Here is a 22,741-nt window from a genome sequence, read left to right as displayed (position 1 = left end):
GAGACAAATTTGTGGCTTGTTGCACTACTCAGCAGATTGACCCACTTCAGGCTAAACTCTCCGAAGTGTTGCTTTTATGTTTTCCCTGGCTCCAACAAGATCTCCCCTCTGGCACAGTTAAAGGTTATTTGTATGCTCTTTTGCCCTATTTGCAGTTGCCAGATCAACCCTTTTTGGTAAGTCTCACCTAGGCATCACTTGTGCTATCTTTTCGGGACATGCTGTATTCAGGTATGGACTTGAAGCTCCACTCATTTTCCGTCCATCTTTTCAATTAGCTCCTCTTACTGTCCTTTAAAAATAGTGGCTTTTGATTCGTGAATAGGCTTAGTAGTCCCTCAATAGTACCGCAATTTCTCTTTTTTTTTAAAGCTAAACTTGTCACATTCAGATTTACAGATGCGTATATTCCGTTATACATCAGGCATTTATATGTCAACATTTATCATATACGTTGTGTTAGATCATCTATTCATGTTCGTGGTACCCTCTTTTTGACATTTCCATTTCTACCGTTGGTGAAATACACAATTCCCCTCGATAGGCATTCCATCCTCCCCATTTTTTGGTACAGCCTCTGGATTTATAGACATCTTTTTCAGCAATCATACATCTGTCCATTTCTGCTACCCAGCTTATTGTCAATGGTAGAGTTGCTGCTCCGCACTTCATAGCGATTGCTCTCTTCACCAATGTGTAGCCTAGGGTGGCTAATTGTTGTTCTATGTCAGTTAAGTCAGCGGGCTCCCAAATATTTAGAATCCCCATTAGTGGCGTCAACGTAATCTGTTTCCCCAGCGCATCTTGCAACTTCTCTGTGGCCTTCTCTCACAGGGGTCTTATCGGGGGGCAGTCCCAAAGAATATGATAAAATTTGGCCTCTTGGTTAAATCCACGCAGACATAATGCGTCCTGCCTTGTTCCCATTCTAGCTAGGATCACTCCAGTGAGGTATGTACGATGAATAACTTTTAGTTGAATCAATCTAAAGCGATGGTTTATGGCTGCCTCTCTTGGGGACATCAATGCCGCCTGCCAGTCATCATTGTCAAAAGGTCCTAAATCCGCCTGCCAGCGGCTTCTGAGAGTGTGGAAGGGGTCTGGCAAATTATTTCACAATTTACGATATGCGAGTGAAATGACTTTGTCTAGGATGGGTTCCGACAATAACCGGTCCTCTAAGGGAGACCATTCTGGTAGTGTTGTTAAGTCGGGAAGTACTGTTTTAATAGCATGGCGAATCTGTAGATATCTAAATACCTCCCCTTGTGCTAGTTCGTGTTTCACTTGCAAGTCTTTGAATGTGAGAATCTTACCTTTGTGTATGAAATCTCCTATGGTGGATATTCCAGTGGTGTCCCATTTGTCAAAACCCATATGGTGACAGAGCAACCCTAGCTGTTGAGAAGACCATAAGGGTGTGGCTTCTGTCAATACTTCCGCCTAGCCCAGACGCCTAGTTGCCAGATGGTGATCGTTTGAGCCATAGAGCCCAAATACCTCCCTTTACGGACCTTAGTGTATACGGCCCCAAGATAACCCTCTTGTCCCATCTGATATCTTTCTAACCTATAAGCTGGGTTCATAGGATGGCCATATAGCCAATGGTTAATTGCCACCAGTTGTGATGCCCTGTATTGGAGACGTATATCTGGGATTGCGATTCCCCCCCGTCATACCACCCCTTTGTCAACTTCCCTAGGGCTATTCGCGGTGCCCCTCCATCCCACAATAATGTGGGGACCTCCGCCTCCACGCTATTAAAATATGTGTCGGGGATCCTGTATGGGCAATTCTGAAGCATGTAAAGGAATCGCGGTAGAGCCAGCATTTTAAATAGGGCCGCTCGACCCACTAGCGACAATGGTAGCGATCTCCAATGTCTGACGTCCTCACGAGGCCTATTTAAGGGGACTGCTAAGTTCTTGTCATAAAAAGTTCGGGGGTTGGGTGTAACGAAGATCCCCAAATAACTGAACCCTTCAGAGACCACTGCAAACTCGCATCCCTGGGGAAATCTAGGTGTTGCACCAAGCAGAACAAATAACACCGACTTAGTCCATATCCTGAATATTTGCAGAAATGAGTGAATATATTTAGTATGCTGTTTATTGAGGCATACTAAGACGCTACAAAACTGCCTTGAAATTAGCTAAATCGACACATTATGACAACAGAATCAAAACCGCTACAAACTCCTCCAAAGAATCATACCGGATAGTTAAAGAACTACTGAACATCCCTACAGTACCATCTTCTCACTCCCCCCCCCCCCCCCCCCCCCAGATAGAAGTCAGGACCTGGCCAACTACTTTGATTCTAAAATCCTGGGGATACTGGACTCCCTACCCACCGCTAGCCCCCCTCCCATCTTGGACATAGCGGATGCCAACAACAATCCACAGATGGACACTTTCAGAGCAGTCTCCCTCTCTGAAGTCACTTCCACGCTGGAGCAAATGAAAAGCGGCTCCCCTCTCGATCCAGCCCCGGCTAGATTCCTAAAAAAGGTATCTCACAATATAGCCCCTATCATCAAGGACCTTATCAACACCTCCTTGTCGGGAGGCACGGTGCCTCCCAACTGGAAGATTGCAGTCGTTAAGGCTCTGCTAAAAAAGCCCCAACTCAACCCGGACGACATGGCCAACTACCGTCCCATCTCGCTGCTCCCCTGTATCAGCAAGATGGCGGAAAAGCTGGTCAACTCGCAACTGTCCCAATTCCTAGAGACCAACCATCTTCTGCGCCAATCCCAAACCGGGTTCCGACCCGGCCATGGTACGGACACCGCCCTCCTCTCTGTCATCGAGGAGGCTAGGGGCATTCTGGACACAGGAGGATCGGTGGCAGTGATCCTCCTGGACCTTAGTGCCGCCTTTGATACGGTGGACCACCGTGTCTTATTACATCGCTTGGCCAAGGCAGGAATTGTGGGCACGGTGCGAGCATGGATTAAATCCTTTCTCTCCAACCGCTCCTTTCAGGTGTGGGACGGTAACTCTCGGTCAGAACCTCTTCATCTCAAGAACGGAGTTCCCCAGGGTTCGTCGCTCAGCCCCACCCTGTTTAATGTTTATATGGCCCCCTTGGAAGACGTAGTGGCCCCTTATGGTATAAAAATAATAAACTACGCAGACGACACTCAACTAGTCGTCTCCCTGTCTCACCTGGACAACCATCCTGACAGCCTGCTGAACTGTCTCCAGGACATCCATACCTGGATGTGTGACTCGGCCTTGAAGCTGAACGGTGCAAAGACCGAGATCATGCTTCTGGGCAACAAATGGACGTCCATCCCACCTTCAGTTTGGCCTGACTCCTTTGGCGAAATCCCCGCACCTAAAAAGGAGATAAAAACTCTAGGAGTATGGTTGGAACCCGACCTAACCATGAAGACGCAGGCGACCAAGACTGCTGGTACGTGCATTGGTCTCTTGCGATCCGTGCGTAAGATCCTATCCATTCTCCCCCCGCTATCTAGGAAATTACTGATCCAGGGTCTTGTTTTAGCCCGGCTCGACTACTGTAATGCCATCTATCTCAGGGCCCCGGAACACACCGTGACCAAACTCCAACGCACCCAAAATGCGGCGGCCAGGCTTATTATGAACCTCCCTCCCAGAGTTTCAGCCAAGCCTGCCCTTAAAACCCTACACTGGCTTCCTGTCCGCCAGAGAGTAGATTTTAAAGCCCTGTGCATCACCCATAAGCTTATTAATGGAGTTGGTCCAGCCGCACTAAAACACATGGTTACACCCTATAAAGCTTCCAGACCCCTCCGCTCTGACACCGGACATCTGGCCACTGTACCAAAATTCAGAAAGGCTAGAACCGGCGGCTGCCGCTTTGCTGTCAAAGCTTCCAGAGGCTGGAATGCACTCCCTCCCAGCCTTCGTTTGGAACCCTCGCACACCCTGTTTCGTAAGAAACTCAAGACTCATCTGTTTTCCTAACTAATATCATCCTTCCCCTTCTCCCCCCTTCTGGTCTGACAGATTTACAGCGCGGGGATGCCTACGGGTCACCAGGCGCTCTAGAAATCACAAAATAAAATAAAATAAATAATAAATATAGGGATGCTAAGAAAATCAGGATGTCGTCTGCATACAACGAAATCTTGTCCTCATTGTCTTCCTCCCATTTTAGCCCCCGTGGAGCCACGTCCTGTCTCACCCAGGATGCCAGTGGTTCAAGTACTAAGGTGAAAAGTAGGGGGGACAGGGGGCTGCCTTGTCTAGTCCCTCTGTTCAGGTTAAACTTTCGGGATGTGCGGTTATTCGCCTTGACTTGACCCCGTAACTCAGTGTAAAGCAGCCTGACCCATTTCACAAGCCGCGGGCCAAACCCCAGACGAGGTTGAAGGTGAGTTCGAGCCATACTGGGGAATGATCTGACATGCCCCTGGGGAGTCCGCGAGGGTTTTGAAAGTGGCCGAGGTCTGCCAAGTGCGTAAGGAAGTAATCAATGCGGGACATACTGTTGTGTGCATTAGAGTACTGGATGTAATATGTCATGTTAGGTTGCAATGAGCGCCATATTTCTGTCAGTCCCATGGCTCGAGTAAATTCCTCCATTTGAGTGCTGTGTCGTGTTGGGGGTCGTTGAGGAAACCTATCTAGTGCATCATCCATAGTCATGTTAACATCATCTCCCAGTATTAATGTACCTACTGGGAGATCTATTAGGATGTTGCCTAAATCGCTGAGTGCTTCTTTCCCCAGTGCCGGTGGTAGATATACTGATATCACATTTATCGGCTTCCCCTCCCAACTGGCCGTCATCTACACGAATCGGCCCTGTGGGTTAGCCTACGTATGAGTGGTTGTGAGGGCTAGGTTTTTCCGCACTAAAATACCCGCGCCTCTGGAGCCGGTTGTAAACCCTGCGTGAACCAAAAGTTTGTATCCCCACCTGCTGAGGGCCTTGCAGCTATTACCCACTAGGTGTGTCTCCTGCAGTAATAATAAATCAGGTGCCTGTCTTTTGAGGTATTGCAACACCACCCCGCTCTTTATTTTTGTCTCCCAGACCGTTCACATTCCACGTCATAATGGACAATTTCGTTTCTATTGTGCTGCCCATGAGAAATCGACATTAGGGTCTTGCAAAACACCTGCGGATATCCCTGAAGGGGTGACTATCTCCCCATGCAAGTTAGGAGTTCTCCGCATAATCTTGGTCCTATTGTACGTTCTAGAGTGTTCCTGGAACACCATCTTTCTATACCATGCCATCTCAGGGGCAACACTGCTTTACAAATCTAGTTCAGAACACTGTGCTTTGTGACATTCAACATTAAAACTAACAAAGAGAAAACCCCTCCCTTCCCCCTGCTCCAACCCCCTCCCTGCCCCCCTGCCAGTGGATTTCCAACTAACCACACCCCAACAAGGCAGAGTCCCTGTCGCCCACCCACCCTCATTCGTGAGGTGCTTGGTTACAAACCTCCCCCCCCCCCCCCCCCCCCCCCGCCGTAATTTTAGGATAACAGCATGTTACACAGTATGGAATACAAACATGTCCAAGTCCCTTCTTATGTCTTCATTGCTATAGCAGCTCAGTATTGGTCATTTCGCCTAGATCTATGCAAGTGAAGCATACCCCTTCAGCAATGGGTTGGTGGTGAGTACCCCAGTGCTTTGCCAGGTGTCTTACCCTATACCCAAACTTTTCTCCATTTTTAACCTCCCTTGAGGACTGCCCCTGTTACATGTGTTGTTACCCAGTATTTCATTTACAGTCTTTGAGCTCTATTTTATTCATGAACTCCTAGCTGCTTTTGCAGAAGGCACAAAAAGCTCTCCTGCTTTGGCTTACACCCTGCACAGTGCAGCAAGGCACGCCTTCATCTTTAACCATGGTGGCCGAGCCTTTCTTTTCTTGGGTGCCGCTCGCCAAACTTAATTTTTTCGACATTTCATGCTTTTAGTAATCAGCGTGGCACAGGTGGCATGCTGCACTGCTTACGAAAAGCTTACAATATTGAAAAAATGGACTTTGGTGAGCTGCACCTTTCTTTTCAATGGCATGGCTCGCCAAACTCAAACCAACAGGTCCCGCATTTGTTGGAGTTATTGGCATTATAAATGCCAATGTTTTTTACCTAGCTGTGTTGCAGCACCATATGTGGCCAAAAGATCTCCGACGAACCTCTTTTGTCCACATATGGTACTGCATCCTGCAGCATGGCTAGATACAAAAATATTGTCATTTATAATGCCATTAACTTCAACTACCAATGCGAGACCTATTGCATTTGCAATGCTTGTGAATATACGTGCATCTAAAGCACGTGCAGCATTACAGAAGCCTGAGAAGGCGAGAAAAACCGCATGCAATATCTTAAAGGTGTACTTTTCCAGAGAAACTCATATTAGTAGAATTAGGTTAAATCCACCATCTGGGGTGCTTTTCCCACCTCTGCTTTGTGCAAAACAGCTCATGGAAGCTCACCTATAAAGTGTTCCAGCTCATAGTACGACCATTTTGGACACATCACAGATCTACTCCACTATGTCTGCAATCAGGTAGTCCACTTTAACGAGGTTGTAGTGTAATTTTTCTCATTTTATATTTATACATTTTATATCCATTTTAAGTGCATTGTCCTTTCATCAAATTCATTTCTGGTGCTGTCACTGATGTAAACATAAGTGTGACGTCACTTCATTTGCTCCTGTGAAGTCAATAAATATGTTTATTAGGCGACTTCTCCCCCTATTTCAACTACTTGCTCATACTGCAGTGACAGGCGTAATGTCTTTTTTTTTTTTTTTATATGCCTTCAGGGTTCCATTCACCTATCAGCAAGACAATGAGTCACCGAGGCTTCACCACGCACGGTGCGTACGTCAGGGGTGAGTGAGTCCGCATTGGTTCTGCTCCCAATCAGATAAGGCTGACCCTGCCACGGTGCACACATATGAAATCGTGGGGTAATTCAGTGCCGCCTCCCCTCGAACTGCACCAATTCAAGATAATAACCTCTTTTACCAATCTAAAGTAAACAGCAAGCATTTGCAATGTAACCGGTCTCACATTACTGAAAGTTTGAGCTATTGGCGTTGCTGATAATAGTGCAACGCCAGTAACTAAAACGTTTAGTAAGCGAGACCTATTGTATGGCAAATGCACTAAATAGGTCTCGCATTTGTTGAAGTTGGAGTTATTGGCATCATAAATGCCAATGTTTTTAGGTCTCGCCTAGCATAGCTGCGCACATGCGCAGCTCGCTCGGTGAGATTTATTGCAGATGAGGACTTTCAGAAAAGGGCTTGAAGACCCACCCCTTATTCCCATTGGCTTGCGTCACCGTTTATGTTAAACGGTGAGCTGCCATTGGAAATAAGGTTTCCAGGGTGCCTCCTTTTCGCTTTTTGTGCCAGCCCACCCAGACTGGCTCGCCTGCTTCACGGCTGTTGTGAAGACTTTTCTTATCTGCTTGTTTATTTAAGAAGCAGATAAGAAAAGTCTTCACGACGGCTGTGAAGCAGATGAGCCGCGGCGCACAGGCCTTCTGAGGGCGCCTGTTCCCAGCACTCCCCCCACTTGTCAATCTTTCACCTTGTTTTTTTTTTTTTTAAGTTACCATTATGTTGGAAATGGGAAATTTCGCCTTTGGCTGCTCCACAAAGTGCTGTAGAAACGATTTGATGAAATCTTTATTTTTTTATGGGAGATTAAACTTCCGCACCTGATTTTTCAATAAAGTATATCTGCAAACCGCATGTTTATTTTTGCATCGCGCTTTCACTTTAAAGTGAAAGCGCGATGCAAAAATAAACAGCGGCTGCGTGGCGAGTGCTTCTTTTCCAAGTGCTGGCATCCATCGGCAGTGACTTAGTCCCGAGTGTAAGATTTTTCTTAAGTTTGAAGCGTGGCCAAAGTAGTGGTTTGTGATTTGTGGTCCATCACTTGTAGGTGTATGTACATATAATGTAGTCGGTGGTGGCCCCGTCCAAACTGCTCGTCGGTAAGTCGAAAGGAAAACACTTATTTTATTGCTAATAGCCCCTTAACGAACCTGTGCAAAACATTTTAATAAAAAAATATGTAAGTACATATACGTTTAATACTAGTGGCAGAATGGCCATGAACCACCAACAGGCTTTTAGGGCAGAACATATATATCCCAGAAGAACAGAATATGTTCTTAATTTAAAAAAGTCAGGAAAAGTCACTCACAGGGCAATAAGCTCGTCTTTGGGTGATATGGGGCGCGTTACAAATCACTGACTCATTGTATGTGTGGAAAAGACCCTTTTATTGAAACAGGTGCTTATCACACAAACATCCTCTGCCTAAAGCCTTACAGAAATAAAACCTCACTATACATTTAATAACCTAGATTCCTTGCCCCACTCCCCTAAACCTGACCCCTGTATAGATACCCTTCAAACTTTGACATAGTGACCTATTGGATTTCTCTGATTGTCTCTCTTTAATCTTCCCCTTCTGCTAAGCAGTGAACTAACTAACCTGTGCTCAACTTAATGTTCTTATGACGTAACCTTTTAACTCCAGGACTTCTGGCGTGGGCTTGTTGAGACCCTCCCTTTCTGCCTGATTAGCCTATAGTAACCAAAATAACCTTCAGTAAAGGCCTGCGAACTTGTGGGGCAACCATCCCACTTTGGCACCTGTTTCAAAGTGGCAACCAAGACAATTCCTACTACGTACGCACCTGCTGCAACTAGCCTGCCTCAGACATGACATGAAAAATCAACCTACTCTTCCCCAAAGCCATTAACAAAATGGGTGGGCGGAAGAGAGAAAAATTACCACTATGCTAAGGGCCTCCACCGTGTACAGCTACCAACAAAATTGTGGGTGGCTGCCCGAAATGGCGTGCTATATAACCCTTGGGCTACACCCTTTTCCGGATGTAGCTCAACAAGCCCAACTATCTGGACCATGCCTATATTCCCCCAATGCCCCCTGGGAACAGACTTCCTTTCGGTCTGCTATCCCCAAAAGCCCTATTATCTGCCATTGTTATATTAGGGTGACCATCATGTACAATTACAAGGTAACTATTTTACCCTGTAATTGGACATGTTGTTTTGGTCTCCCTACTTTAACAATGGCAGATAATACCACCGTTATAATTTGATTGGAACCGCGTGCACAGCGAGTTGGCTATTTTGACTCGCAGGTTAGATAAGGAAATAACTATTGACTATTTAGGAGTTAGGGGTGTCAACTTGCAAGAAGCTAAAAGAACAAGCATTAAAAATGGAAGGGGTCTCGCCTTTTATTAAGTTAAAGCCATTTGCTTTGCTATACAATACCATTAGCAAAGCAAATGGCTTTAACTTAATCAAAGGCGAGACCTATTGCATTTTCAATGCTTGTTTAACCTAGCCATGTTGCAGAGTGCAGTACCATATGTGACCAGGACCTCTTTTCATTTTTTTTTTTTTTTTTTTTTTGCATCTTGCAGGACCATGCAAAAGACTGTCTCGCCCACAGGAAATAATCTGTGGCCTGTAAGATGAAACTTGAGATCTGTGAATGCCCTCTTCTCCTGGACAGCCCATCTAAGATGAGAAGTACTCATGGCGGGAAAATAGTTATTTTCAATAAATTAACCGTCTTAGGAATGTTCATTACCAACTCATCTCACTCTGAAATGGGTCTCTGATTTATGACTGACTCTTTCTTCGGCCTATGTTGTATCGATCCCATCTGTCACCAATACATTATTGACAAAATCATTGCAATTTCTCACTGTTCTTTTTCTAATACCTTACTTAAACCCGCATACTAGCTAGCAGTCATCATAGTTGCTGATATTTGCCAAATAGTGATAGTTTTTGCCAGTTAGTGTTCGCTACTTTTTACACAACTCCGCAATAAGATTATAATGGAGCTCAGATCCCTTATAATCGTAGCCTCAATATGCAATGTGTTACATAGCATGCCCTTTTTCCTTTTCCTTTTCCACTGAAAATCAAACATACTGGTCTGATAATTTATAAACATATGTACACCTACTTCAGTGAACTGATCTTCACAAATGTATTTTCCATATATAGATATCACAAAATAACAAACACTATCAGTGTCAAGCTCTACCATAGATTAACACCTATATAGTTACAGAACAATCAGCATAATTTCTTGTCTCAAATTCTTAAGTACACAATTGTATGCAATTATGTACCTGAACTACAGTAAATAGTAATAGTGACGTTGAAAGAAGTATTTTGGAAATTGACGATTTGTCAATGTTTTGATTGTGACCTGTATGCTATAATAGGTACAACTACTGTTATTTTACTACATCATTTTTACTACGGATAGTATTAGTTCTTCTAAAGTTTGCTGGAGCGGTCTTGGCCATGGCCGCTCGAATACCCAACTGTTCTGGGATATATCTTTTGGGGTGGGAAAAGTATAGGGAGGAGGGTTTCAGTCTTCTAAAATTGTTAGTACTTGTATTTTCCTTTCTCTTTTCTTCTTTTCTCTTTACTTCTACTTCGTTCTATCTCTTGTGTGGCAGGCACTGTGATCTCTAAGTCTGGATACATCATTATGCTTTGCGATTAGAGGTTAGGTAATTACTACAGGTGTCTCCCTGTCCATAGCCCACGAGGGGTCTCACCCAGGTCAGTATGATTGTGTAGTGAATCAATAGGGGTCTTATGAAGACAATTGTATCGTATGTGTAACTATGTAGAGGACGTTTTGTCTATTTATGACATGTATAAAAGAAAAAAATGAAAATAATTTTCAATATTATGTATGGTTTTTAACTCTTTTTTTTGATACCACAACATTTTAAAATCTCAAAATTAATAAATGTTTTTGATTAAATGATGATGTTATATATATCATGTCGCAGAGTGTACATTGACAGCCTACTGGAGCATATTTAGCCCAAAAAATCAAAGAAATGGAGGTCAAGTGGAAGGCTTTTTGATATAATGTTTGGTGTGCTTGTCCCCCTTTTCTCCCAGACCCAATTGAACTATTAGAGGGAGTTCCCTTTTCTAGGAGTGGCCTAGACTAATATCCACAATATTAAAGGAGATAATTTGATATCCTCCAGGTAGCATAAACCCAGTTCTTCACAACAAGAAAAGTTTGGGCTGCTGGGTGGAAAACGCAAAAGGCATCTGAAAAATGTCTTCTCCTTAGTAAATTCACAGCATTGACATAACCCCAGATTCCATTCCCACATTGAACAATAGACCACCACACTTAGTTTTGTGGATATCTAACATGTTGTTTACAGGCTTAGATCCAAGCTTGCTGGCAAGGTTTACACAGCACCTTGAGTGAAAAGTTTCCTCTTAGTAGATACTAAATTAGACAAAATCCTAGAGAAATCGAAATTACCACCTAAGTAAATCTAATCTTCTGTTTTTTACGGTCATGGTTCTTGATTTTGTAGATTTAGGACCTCAAATCATTACATAGATTTTAGAAAGATAGTTGTCTGTGCAAGATGACCCTTCCTGCTATTTGAACCGTGGAGCCAGTTAAGGCAACGGGTTGATGACAACTAGTGCTGCTACATCACCCACCTTGTCGTAATTAAATGTCTCTTGTACAGCAGGGACTGGTTGAATGAGATTCATAATCTGAAGCAGCTTTTGCAACAAATTCTGCATTCTTTTAATATAAGTTCATGAACTATTGGCACACCCAGCCACTTTGATTCTGAATGCCTGTGCTGCATTTGGGTGCATGGTATGGCCGTTAGCAATTCCCTCCATTCTGTATCTCTTGGGTATGTTGGCATGATGTTCTGCATGACCTGTTTTCTTAATGTTTTGCGTGGTAATGAGTACTGCAGGAGTTATGGTTGTATTGCTCCTCATACCTGATGAATTTAGCAATTTGTAGGTTTAGTTTCGTAACCTTAGCTCCCTTCAATCAATCATGTTATAGGAATTTATATGTATTTTAAACAAATGTGTTTACCTTTTTGAGCACTTGAACATGTGGTTTACTCTATTCTTTTGGGCTCTGCAATTATATTGTGGAGCCCCTTTAAGGAGAAAAGAACCACTGGTTATGGCTCTTGACAATGGTGGGCACAACCCCTGTACCGATCTCACACTGCATGACCTCGTGTCCACAAGTCGCATTGTGCATGGACCTCGTCTGTGCACACTGGCGTCTGGGTGCAGAACATTGCCTTTGACTGTCCTCTGAGCCAAGGCCCGTTGAACCAGAGCCAGTTATGGACAGCATTCGACGATGCGCAGCAGCCCTGGCCCTGTATCTAGCGCCCATATCTGGAGAGTCAACTGTGCAGTAGCACTGAGGACTTATTTTTGTATATTGTTTGCTGCACATTATTTCTTGCATGACCTCTGTAGATTTTCATCTTTGTATTGGCCGATATTGGATGCTATTTTGGATCTGTGTGCTGCGATGCTGCCATTAAGTGTCTTCGAGTGTGAACTCATTCCTTAGAAAACAATGTAAAATTGGGTACACCCACTGGCCTATTTAACTTTCTGTAAAACCATGGTAAGTTGGTGTAAGAATGGCATCAGTAACATATACATTAGATCAGACCCCCTTGAGTGTGTCCCGTAAGCCCAAAAAGGCTGGTACTTGAGGAATAAATATGGAACCTATTAAATAGTAAAGAAAACTATGTCCAAAGAGTAAACAATAGCAACAATAGCAAAAAACGGTTACTCTCTAGGTTGGAAATGTTACATTTTCAATTGTGATCAAACTAAATTAAAATCTTCTTATTTAAAGGACGCCAAGCCGTCACCCACCCTAAGGGCATGCTTCACCTGTGGGCCCGCTCCTCCTGGATGACTGATAGTGATGTCATGAACAGGCCATACCTTATCAATAAAGAAGTTCATGCTTTGAGGGCGGAGAGATTAACGCAACATCACTCAAATTATGTAGTGGAAAATGTGAGGGGAGCTAGTGAAGTAAGGCTATCTACCAGCTGACAAACAAGTCACCATCAGTAGGTTTAAAAAGAAGTTAACTGATTGATTTAACCCTTCAAAGTAAAGAAATGTACGCACCTGATAAGGATCGCCTTAAAGGAGTCTCAGGAATGCAACCCTGTTACTGTAACAGACATGCCAAATGATGCCCAAGCAACCAGGGTGGCCCCCGTGAGGCACTAAGGGGTTCCACCAAGCGTCACAGAACTATCAAGTCCAAGCATTTTAACGTTTTGTATTAATGGTTTTAAGCATAAATAAAATGGGAGTAACACCGGGGTTTGCCCTATGCACCCAAAGCGCCATTGTTTTACTGGAATGATTTTAATTAATCGATCAGTTAATAATAAAGTCTAACCCTTCAAAGTAGACATGCTTCAGCCCTTCGTAAGAGCCTACAATAGGTTTAGGGCTTTCAGAGGGACCAGGCAAGGTCCCTTAATTAACACTGCTAATAGGACACTGGATGGTGTCTTTAAGCTCTGTGTAAAAATGGGTGCTGTGAAAAAACAAAACCAGTTAATATGATGGAATAAAGGGTTGGAAATTCATTTTGATTTTGGTAACATGCGTGGGAAAGAGAAGGGTCACTAAACCAAAGACTATCAATAGCAAAGTTACATAAAGGAAAATATTGCAGTTGCCAACCGATCCTACTAATCTATGCATTGGCGCTGTGCATGAGAGTGCTTAAAACATGAAATATTGTGAAAAGCACCACTCATAATAAAAGCACCCTGTAGTGATTGCTTGAGCAGATACCCATCTGTATTATACCCACACTTGCGAATGAACACATAAAATATTCTTCTCCTGGTGTCTGAGTCTTTATCATGGTACAAGCTTGCCCCAATGGTACTCTCAGAGATCATAAATACAGGAACAAAATATTAACCCCCCGTTGTGGCTTCCCAGTGCTGTATGCGCTAATAAGCCAAAGCAAAATGTTAATGACATTTTAACAGACCCCCTGGCCAAAAGCCCTTCTATGTATTTATATTACGTATGACTCAGTCCGGTAAGTCTTCCTCAAAGGAAAGACCTAAAGATCAAGTGCTTGGATCTAGAATCAAATCAAATGCTATGTGAGCTAAATGTCAAGACTATTTGAGTGACATCCATATTATTTCATCATTCAGTCCGCAAATATGTTTCTGTAACTAAAACAGCATGGTGCCTGATTAGCATCTTTGGTGGGTGATTTCCCCCTCCTCTCCTCAATAACTCATTTGAAATGATCTTGTGTGCGTGCCCCTTGTCTATAAGCTGTGTACTAGTTATTGTTGCACATTTGCAACTTTCACAACATAATGTAGTCCTTATGGGCACTCAATTAAATATTCAACATGCTGTGTGTTCTGAATTCCCAGGGAGATGTCAGACCAAAGTCTAATTCACCTTTGAGGCCATTAACGTGGTATACATTACTATTTTCTCAATCGTAATGACTGGCTACTGGGGGCATGTCCCTGAGGGTAATTACTTATTTTGTTCTTCTGTGTCTTCTGTAGGGTGAGCAACAATTTATTCAGAGGGTTGTTGCCCCTTTTTAGGTCTCGTTGAGTCAGCGCGCATGCGCTGCTAGACATTTAGTAGGTGAGTTTTCAAAGTGCTACTGGCTGGCCTAGCGCTTGCGTTCACGCGAGCGTAGCCGGCCACCATCTGTCCTTCACAGGTCATTAGCACCGTGATGACTTTCACTTTCGCAAAAGTAAAGAAATAGAAAAAAACATTTATTTCTTTACTTTTACTATAATTGCGGCACCCGCGCTTTACTTTTAATATTAAAAGTAAAGCACTGGTGCCGCAATGCTTGTTGTAGCTTTATATCCCCCACCTGGTTTACTATTTCTCCCCCGCTTCACTTTTGTGCATGTGTCATGCGCAGTAGTTTGCTGCCAATGCATGTTCTTTGAATGATTTACAGTTGCTCTGCTGATTGTTAACCTGATAGTCCTCTTGAGTGTGCTTGCCATACTTGCCGGACTTGCTTATTGTCGTCTGGTATATATTCAGTTCCCTTGTGTCCTTCTTGATGTCTTATTTTTCGCTCGCTAGGTATTCTCATTCTGCTTCTGTCCTGTTCTGTTGAGGACACTTCCCTTTGTTTTTCATATCTGGTTATTTACTGATATTGTCTTATATGTTTCATTTTTCATTATTAAATATCACCTCACCTTTCGCCACTGCGTCTGGCCAGCCGTGCCTAAACAAAACCACTACGCAAACAAATGATGGACGGAATGCTGAATAAATCATACATTCGCCCCCAGTCAAGAGATCAGGGTTAAATCCATTGTTCTTTTGCTCACCATACCACCCCAGTTTAGACCCAGCCATATGCAAATCAGTCTTGATCCTGTGCCTCATGGGAACAGTCCAGACCGAACTGCCAACCCAGATCCTCCCTGGACTGGAAACAAGCATCCTGGGACCGGTTTCTGGGTATTACCCTTCATCAGCCAGGCTATCTTGAATCCAGTGGCACAGTGAGCAAGGGACCCATGTCTGGGCACACCCATCCCACTTAAAGCAAAAAGTGCTACACAAACAAATGATCAACGGAATACTGAATAAATCCTACATTCATCCCCAGTCAAGATATCTGTGTTAAATCCATCGTTCTTTTGCTCACCATGCCACCCCAGTTCAGATCCAGCCATATGCAAATCATTCTTGACCCTGTGTCTCACGGGAACAGTCCAGACCGAACTGCCAAGCCAGATCCTCCCTGGACCGGAAACAAGCATCCTGGGACCGGTTTCTGGGTATTACCCTTCATCAGCCAGGCTAGCTTGAATCTAGTGGCACAGTGAGGAAGGGACCCACGTCTGGGCATACCCATCCTACTTAGGGTGAAAAGTGCTACGCAAACAAATGATGGACGGAATGTTGAAGAAATCATACATTCACCCCCCAGTCACGAGATCTGGGTTAAATCCATCGTTATTTTGCTCTCCATGCCACCCCAGTTTAGACCCAGCCATATGCAAATCAGTCGGGAACAGTCCAGACCGAACTGCCAAGCCAGATCCTCCCTGCGGGACCGGTTTCTGGGTATTACCCTTCATCAGCCAGGCTAGCGTGAATTCAGTGGCAGTTAGCAAGGGACCTACGTCTGGGCATACCTATTCCACTTAGGGTGAAAAGTGCAATGTAAACAAATGATGGACGGAATGCTAAATAAATCATACATCCACCCCCAGTCAAGAGATCTGGGTTCAATCCATTGTTCTTTTGCTCACTATGCCACTCCAGTTTAGACCCAGCCATATGCTAATCAATCTTGACCCTGTGCCTCATGGGATAAGTCCAGACCGAACTGCCAAGACAGATCTTCCCTAGACCGGAAACAAGCATCCTGGGAACGGTTTCTGGGTATTACCCTCCATCAGCCAGGCTAGCTTGAAACTAGTGGCACAGTGAGCAAGGGACATACGTCTGGGCATACCCATCCTACTTAGGGTGAAAAGTGCTATTCAAACAGATGGACGGAATGCTGAATAAAAAATACATTCACCCCCCCCCCCCAGTCAAGGGATTTGGGTCAAAATCCATTGTTCTTTTGCTCACCATGCCACCCCAGTTTAGACCCAGCCATATGCAAATCCGTCTTGACCGTGTGCCTCATGGGAAAAGTCCAGGCCGAACTCCCAAGCCAGATCCTCCCTGAACCCGAAACAAGCATCCTGGGACCGGTTTCTGGATATTACCCTCCATCAGCCAGGCTAGCTTGAATCCAGTGGCACAGTGACCAAGGGAACCACATCTGGGCATACCCATCACACTTAGGGTGAAAAGTGCTACGCAAACAAATGATGGACGGAATGCTGAATAAATCATACATTCACCCCCAGTCAAGAGATCTGGGTTAAATCCATTGTTGTTTTGCTCACCTTGCCACCCCAGTTTAGACCCAGCCATATGCAAATCGGTCTTGACCCTGTGCCTCATGGGAACAGTCCAGACCGAAGTGCCAAGCCAGATCCTCCCTGGCCCGGAAACAAGCATCCTGGGACCGGTTTCTGGGTATTACCCTCCATCTGCCAGGCTAGCTTGAATCCAGTGGCACAGTGAGCAAGGGGCCCACATTTGGGCAAACCCATCCCACTTAGGGCGAAAAGTGCTACGCAAACAAATGATCGACGGAATGCTGAATAATTCATACATTCATCCCCAGTCAAGAGATCTGGTTAAATCCATTGTTCTTTTAATCACCATGCCAACCCAGTTCAAACCCAGCCATATGGTAATCAGTCTTTACTCTGTGTCTCATGGGAACAGTCCAGAACAAACTGTCAAGCCAGATTCTCACTGGACCGGAAACAAACATCCTGGGACTGGTTTCTGGGTATTACCCTCCATCAGCCAGGCTAGCTTGAATCCAGTGGCACAGTGAGCAATGGACCCACGTCTGGGCATACCCATTCCACATAGGGTGAAAAGTGCTACGCAAACAAATGGACGGAATGCTGAATAAATCTTACATTCACACCCAGTCAAGAGATCGGGGTTAAATCCATCATTCTTTTGCTCTCCATGCCACCCCAGTTTCAACCTAGCCATATGCATGATCTTGACCCTGTGCCTCATGGGAACAGTCCAGTCCGAACTGCCAAGCCAGATCCTCACTGGACGGGAAACAAGCATCCTGGGAATGGTTTCTGGGTATTACCCTTCATCTGCCAGGCTAGCTTGAATCCAGTGGCACAGTGAGCAAGGGACCGACTTCAGGGCATACCCATCCCACTTTAGGGTGAAAAGTGCTATGCAAACAAATGATGGACGAAATTCTGAATAAATCATACATTCACCCCCAGTCAAGAGATCTGGGTTAAATACATAATTCTTTTGCTCATCATGCCACCCCATTTTAGACCCAGCAGTATGCAAATCAGTCTTGACCCTGTGCCTCATGGGAACAGTCCAAACCGAACTGCCAAGCCAGATCCTCCCTGGACCGGAATTAAGCATCCTGGGACCCGTTTCTGGGTATTACCCTTTATCAGCCAGGCTTTCCTTTTCAGGATGGGAAAAATCTCAGCCACTGGCTTCTGCTCGGGCCACTTTCGATACCATTTTTTGGCACAACCTGTAACTTTAGACAGATGTCAGCCATTTGAAAATCCGGCTTGGACTTCTTAAGTTGGGTGTTGCCAGAGAAATTTTGTAAAAAAGTAGAAAATATATTTTCAAGGTTTTCTCCCTGCCAGGCAGTCAGACTAAGGCTGGTCTTCTGTTCACGAGTAGATTCCTTGATTTGTGAAGAATTAAATATGCATGGTTTTGTTAATTTTCAATACTTTTAAAGAAAGTTTTGTTTCCAAATGATAGTGTACTCTAATCAAATATTCATTCTTAATTCCTGGAGTCTGCATGTCTTTGAGTTTCCTGAAGTCGGTGTTGCTTTGCCCCCGTCTCTGTACTTCTTTGGTCCCCTCAAATCTGCTTTTCTTTTTCTCCACTCAAGTCTGTTTTACTTTGCAACCACAGAGTAGGTGCTTACTCTGACCCGTACAACCCTCTCTTTGCCAACTTGCCGTCATTTGTTTGCACTGGCACCGTGAAAGTAATACTTTACTCTGCTTTCATCCATGTCCCTGCTGCCTCGGATTCCCCACAAGCCTTACCATCTGAGCCCCACGTGCCCCCCGTCTCTGTGCCCCATGTGCCTCCAACTGTGCCCTACGTACCCCCTTGTCTCTTTGGCCCGCTTGCACCTCTTGTCTCAGTGCCTCGCGTGCACCTCTTGTCTCAGTGCCTCGCGTGCACCCCTTGTCTCTTTGCTCCACGTGCACCCCTTGTCTCTTTGCTCCACGTGCACCCCTTGTCTCTGTGCCCCACGTGCACCCCTTGTCTCTGTGCCCCACTTGAACCCCTTGTCTCTGTGCCCCACGTGCCCCCCTTGTCTCTGTGCCCCATCTGCCCCCCTTATCTGTGCCCCACCTCCTCCCTTTGTCTCTGCGCCCCGTGTGCCCCTTTTCTCTGTGCCCCATGTGCCCCCTTGACGCTGTGCCACATGTGTCCCCTTTGTCTCTGTGCCCCGCATGCCCCCTATGTCTGTGCCCCGCATACCTCCTTTTTCTCTGTGCCCCGCGTGCCCCCTTTGTCTCTGCCCCGCGTGCCCCTTTTGTCTCTGCCCCGCGTGCCCCTTTTGTCTCTGTGCCTGCCCCGTGTGCCCCCCTTGTCTCTATGTCCCTGTTGTCTGTTCCCTCTGTGCCCCTCTTGTCTCTGTGCCCCCATTGTCTGTGCCCTGCGTGCCCCCGTTGTCTCTGTGCCCTGCGTGCCCCCATTGTCTCTGTGCCCCGCGTGCCCCCCTTTGTCTCTGTGCCCCGCGTGCCCCCCTTTGTCTCTGTGCCCCGCGTGCCCCCCTTTGTCTCTGTGCCCCGCGTGCCCCCCTTTGTCTCTGTGCCCCGCGTGCCCCCATTGTCTCTGTGCCCCGCGTGCCACCCTTTGTCTCTGCCCCGAGTGCCCCCGTTGTCTCTGTGCCCCGCGTGCCCCCCTTTGTCTCTGCCCCGCGTGCCCCCGTTGTCTCTGAGCCCCGCGTACTCCCAGTGTCTCTGTATGCCCGCCTGCCCCCCTTGTCTCTGTGCCCCGCGTGCCCCCCTTTTTCTCTGTGCCCTGCGTGCCCCCTTTGTTTCTGTGCCTGCCCCGCCTGCCCCCCTTGTCTCTGTTCCCCCGTTTTCTGTGTCCTCTGTGCTCCGCATGACCCCGTTGTCTCTATGCCCCATGTGCCCCGGTTGACTCTGTGCCCCGGTTGTCTCTGTGCGCCGCGTGCTCCTGGTGTCTCTGTGCCCCGCGTACCCCCTTTGTCTCTGTGCCCTGCATGCCCCCATTGTCTCTGTACCCAGTGTGCCCCCGTTGCCCTGTGCCCTGAATGCCCCCCGTTGTCTCTGTGCCTGCGCGCTCCCTTTGTCTCTGTTCTCCAAGTGCCCCCCTTGTCTCTGTGCCCCACGTGCCCCTCTTGTCTCTGTGACCGGCGTGCCCCCTCTTGTCTCTGTGACCGGCGTGCCCCCTCTTGTCTCTGTGCCCCGCATGCCCCCCTTGTCTCTGTGCCCCCGTTGTCTGTGCCCCCGTTGTCTGTGCCCCCGTTGTCTGTGCCCCCGTTGTCTCTGTGCCCCGTTGTCTGTGCCCCCGTTGTCTCTGTACCCCCGTTGTCTCTGTACCCGGCGTGTCCCCCGTTGTCTCTGTGTCCTGCGTGTCCCGCGTTGTCTCTGTGCCCGGCGTGCCCCCTTTGTCTCTGTTCCCGGCGTACCCCCTTTGTCTCTGTGCCCGGCGTGCCCCCTTTGTCTCTGTGCCCCGCATGACTCCCTTGTCTCTGTGCCCCCGTTGTCTGTTCCCTGCGTGCCCCGTTCTGTTCCCTGCGTGCCCCGTTGTCTCTGTGCCCTGAGTGCCCCCGTTGTCTCTGTTCCCCACGCCCCGTTGTCTGTGCCCCCATAGACTCTGTGCCCTGCGTGCCCCCGTTGTCTCTGTGCCCCACTTGCCCCCATGTCCCTGTGCCCCAGACCTCCCTTTCAATATGGTTTGTGGATATTTCACGGGCTGAATGCTATCATCAATTTCATTATTCCCCAGTTGAACGCACAGTTCGGACACATGTTGTGTCCCTTTCGTGGCCAGATCTGAATTGCTTGATGGTTGATAACATTTCTACGTGCATTGGGGCCACTCCGTGTCCTCCCCATGGCCAGATCATGCTTTGGTCCTGCGTCTATCACCCCACCATTCTTACTGATCGCTTGGAATTGCTTGATGTGTGGATCTCCACTTCCATTTATCAGGCATTATTACTATGCCCTGATGATGATACCATTACTGTATTAGGGATGGAAACACCTTTGACCTCATCTCCCTGACACAGATTGTTTCATTCAGTTACTGTAAATACAATAATATACAATAATATACTGTAAATACTTGCAGTGCTGCTATTTACATGTTTGTGGCCTAATCGTTGATTGTATTGCGACCGTGCACTGTTATGCCAGAGTTCTGAACCCCTTTCTTCTTGAATACTGTCCCACTTTCTATGGTTTCTTTATTTTTGATGTGAATAAAATGATAATTTTCCTTCTGGGACTCCCATAACGTGGATTTCATTGTATCTCTGTGTTCATACTGTCTTTTACTTATGTTTTAAGGAACCACTGTTCCTGTATAATTAGTTACACCCCAGTCCCTTCCAGTATACTTGAGTCCCCTTGTTTCTTGAAAATTCAGAGCCCCCTCTGGTCAGTGTGCCCCAGAGCCCCCTCTGGTCAGTGTGCCCCAGAGCCCCCTCTGGTCAGTGTGCCCCAGAGCCCCCTCTGGTCAGTGTGCCCCAGAGCCCCCTCTGGTCAGTGTGCCCTCCCAGTCTCTTAAACCCAGATGACCCCTCCCATGTTTTCTCTGACCTGATTAATTCTTTAGTTTCTCTCTGACCCACTCCTCCACCTTTTTGTCTCTTCTCCAAAGGCTTTCACATTGCATCAATGCATTGAAGCTGGAGATGGAAATAAGAGTAGTTGCAGGGCAAGCGTTTTTGACTGCTTGTAGTATTGTGTAGCTTAGTGTAACGTTCTATTAAATTGTTCAATGTATGTGTTTTAGGTCTAGCCTCGATAGTGCATGTGTTGACTCTTCGATACATGCTGTATCGAGAACATGAGCTTGAAGCTCCTCCCATGTTTTCTATTGGCTCCTGTTAATGCTCTTTGTAAATAGTTGCTTGTGATTGGATAATATGGCTAATTCATCCCGCCTTTTGTGGTTTCGAAAAAAAACCCAGCAGACTGCCCCTGTTGCTTGTGGTGTTCCTTTTTTTTTTTTTTGCAAGTTTATGTTCATTTGTGTCACTATTTACTTTTTTGTTTGCCTCGAGAGCTCTCTACGGCCTGGACAGCAGAAAACATGCATAGGAGGCTGCCGGGGCAGCTTTGCTAGCACCGGCTGTTGTTGTTACATGTTCTTTGTTTTGTGTTTAGGAACTTTATTTGGTTTTAAACAGGGGGCATGCGGCTTGTTTTATTTTATCAAAACCTGCGCCCGTCGCACGTCATCTTTTAACATGACGACTGCAATTTTCATGAGCACAGCTCTTGCAGGAACAGGTTTGTGCTCTTCACCCTCCTAGTGGCATCTCTCCCTGGATCCCAGTTTCTTCGAGGCACATCACGACTCCCTGCCCGCTTGTAGCCTGTGGGAGGTGGGACAGAACTGAGCTCGGCGACTGTCCCTCCGCCTCACCCATTCTTAAGTTCCATTCCCCTCCCCTCCCTTCTCGGGCCTCCCTTCCCTCTCTATGTGTTTTTTTTCTACAATGTGAATGCAACTCATTATAAAGAGGGCGCCTCAGGTGGTTGATTTTGTGACACTGAGTTTCTCATTATTATATCATAAACTACTCTAGTTGCTGTGGGGCCGGCTGACTCGCTCCATTGCCATCTCTGAAGACTAGCGTCCCGACACCTTGTGCATAGGAACAGCTGCCTCTGTTTGCTTTCACTGCACCCTGTCACATGCTAACTCTCTGTCTGCCCCCTCCACTTCCCTCTATGCCCCTTTCCTCGTTGTCACATCCCTTCGACTCTGCTCTTAGCGCCTTCACGTTCCAATAAGACAATTGGGCACTTACATACACATAAAAGAGATTTAATATTTATCGTTTAATATTTACTAAGTTGCTAACAATACAGCCTGCATACAATATTCAGGTAAGTGTTCTCCCATGTGTGCTCTTGATATGGTCTCGTGCTCTAGTGTAATTGCAGTGCTCGAGGGCCACTTTACATGTGCACAAATTCCGTCTTTCCTCTTTCTTTTAAAGC

At 46.1% G+C, this 22,741-nt stretch overlaps 1 protein-coding gene across 8 annotated transcripts in view; it reads left to right on the top strand.

Moving 5' to 3' along the window:
- The window catches only part of USP28 (ubiquitin specific peptidase 28), a 407,198-nt gene that overhangs the window by 37,172 nt on the left and 347,285 nt on the right, over positions 1-22,741 (top strand). For 2 of the 8 annotated variants that reach the window (XM_085647373.1, XM_085647368.1), the window contains exon 2: positions 6,792-6,860. The exons of 4 other annotated variants lie outside the window; for them this stretch is intronic. The gene's annotated coding sequence lies outside the window, so the exon portion shown is untranslated. The remainder of the gene's footprint in view (positions 1-6,791; positions 6,861-22,741) is intronic. 2 more of the 8 variants (XM_085647375.1, XM_085647369.1) reach the window with 1 other exon arrangement.

Source organism: Triturus cristatus, chromosome 3_2 (assembly GCF_964204655.1).
Source record: "Triturus cristatus chromosome 3_2, aTriCri1.1, whole genome shotgun sequence".
NCBI classification, from domain to species: Eukaryota; Metazoa; Chordata; class Amphibia; order Caudata; family Salamandridae; genus Triturus; species Triturus cristatus.
This window is presented reverse-complemented; position numbering and strand designations above follow the sequence as displayed.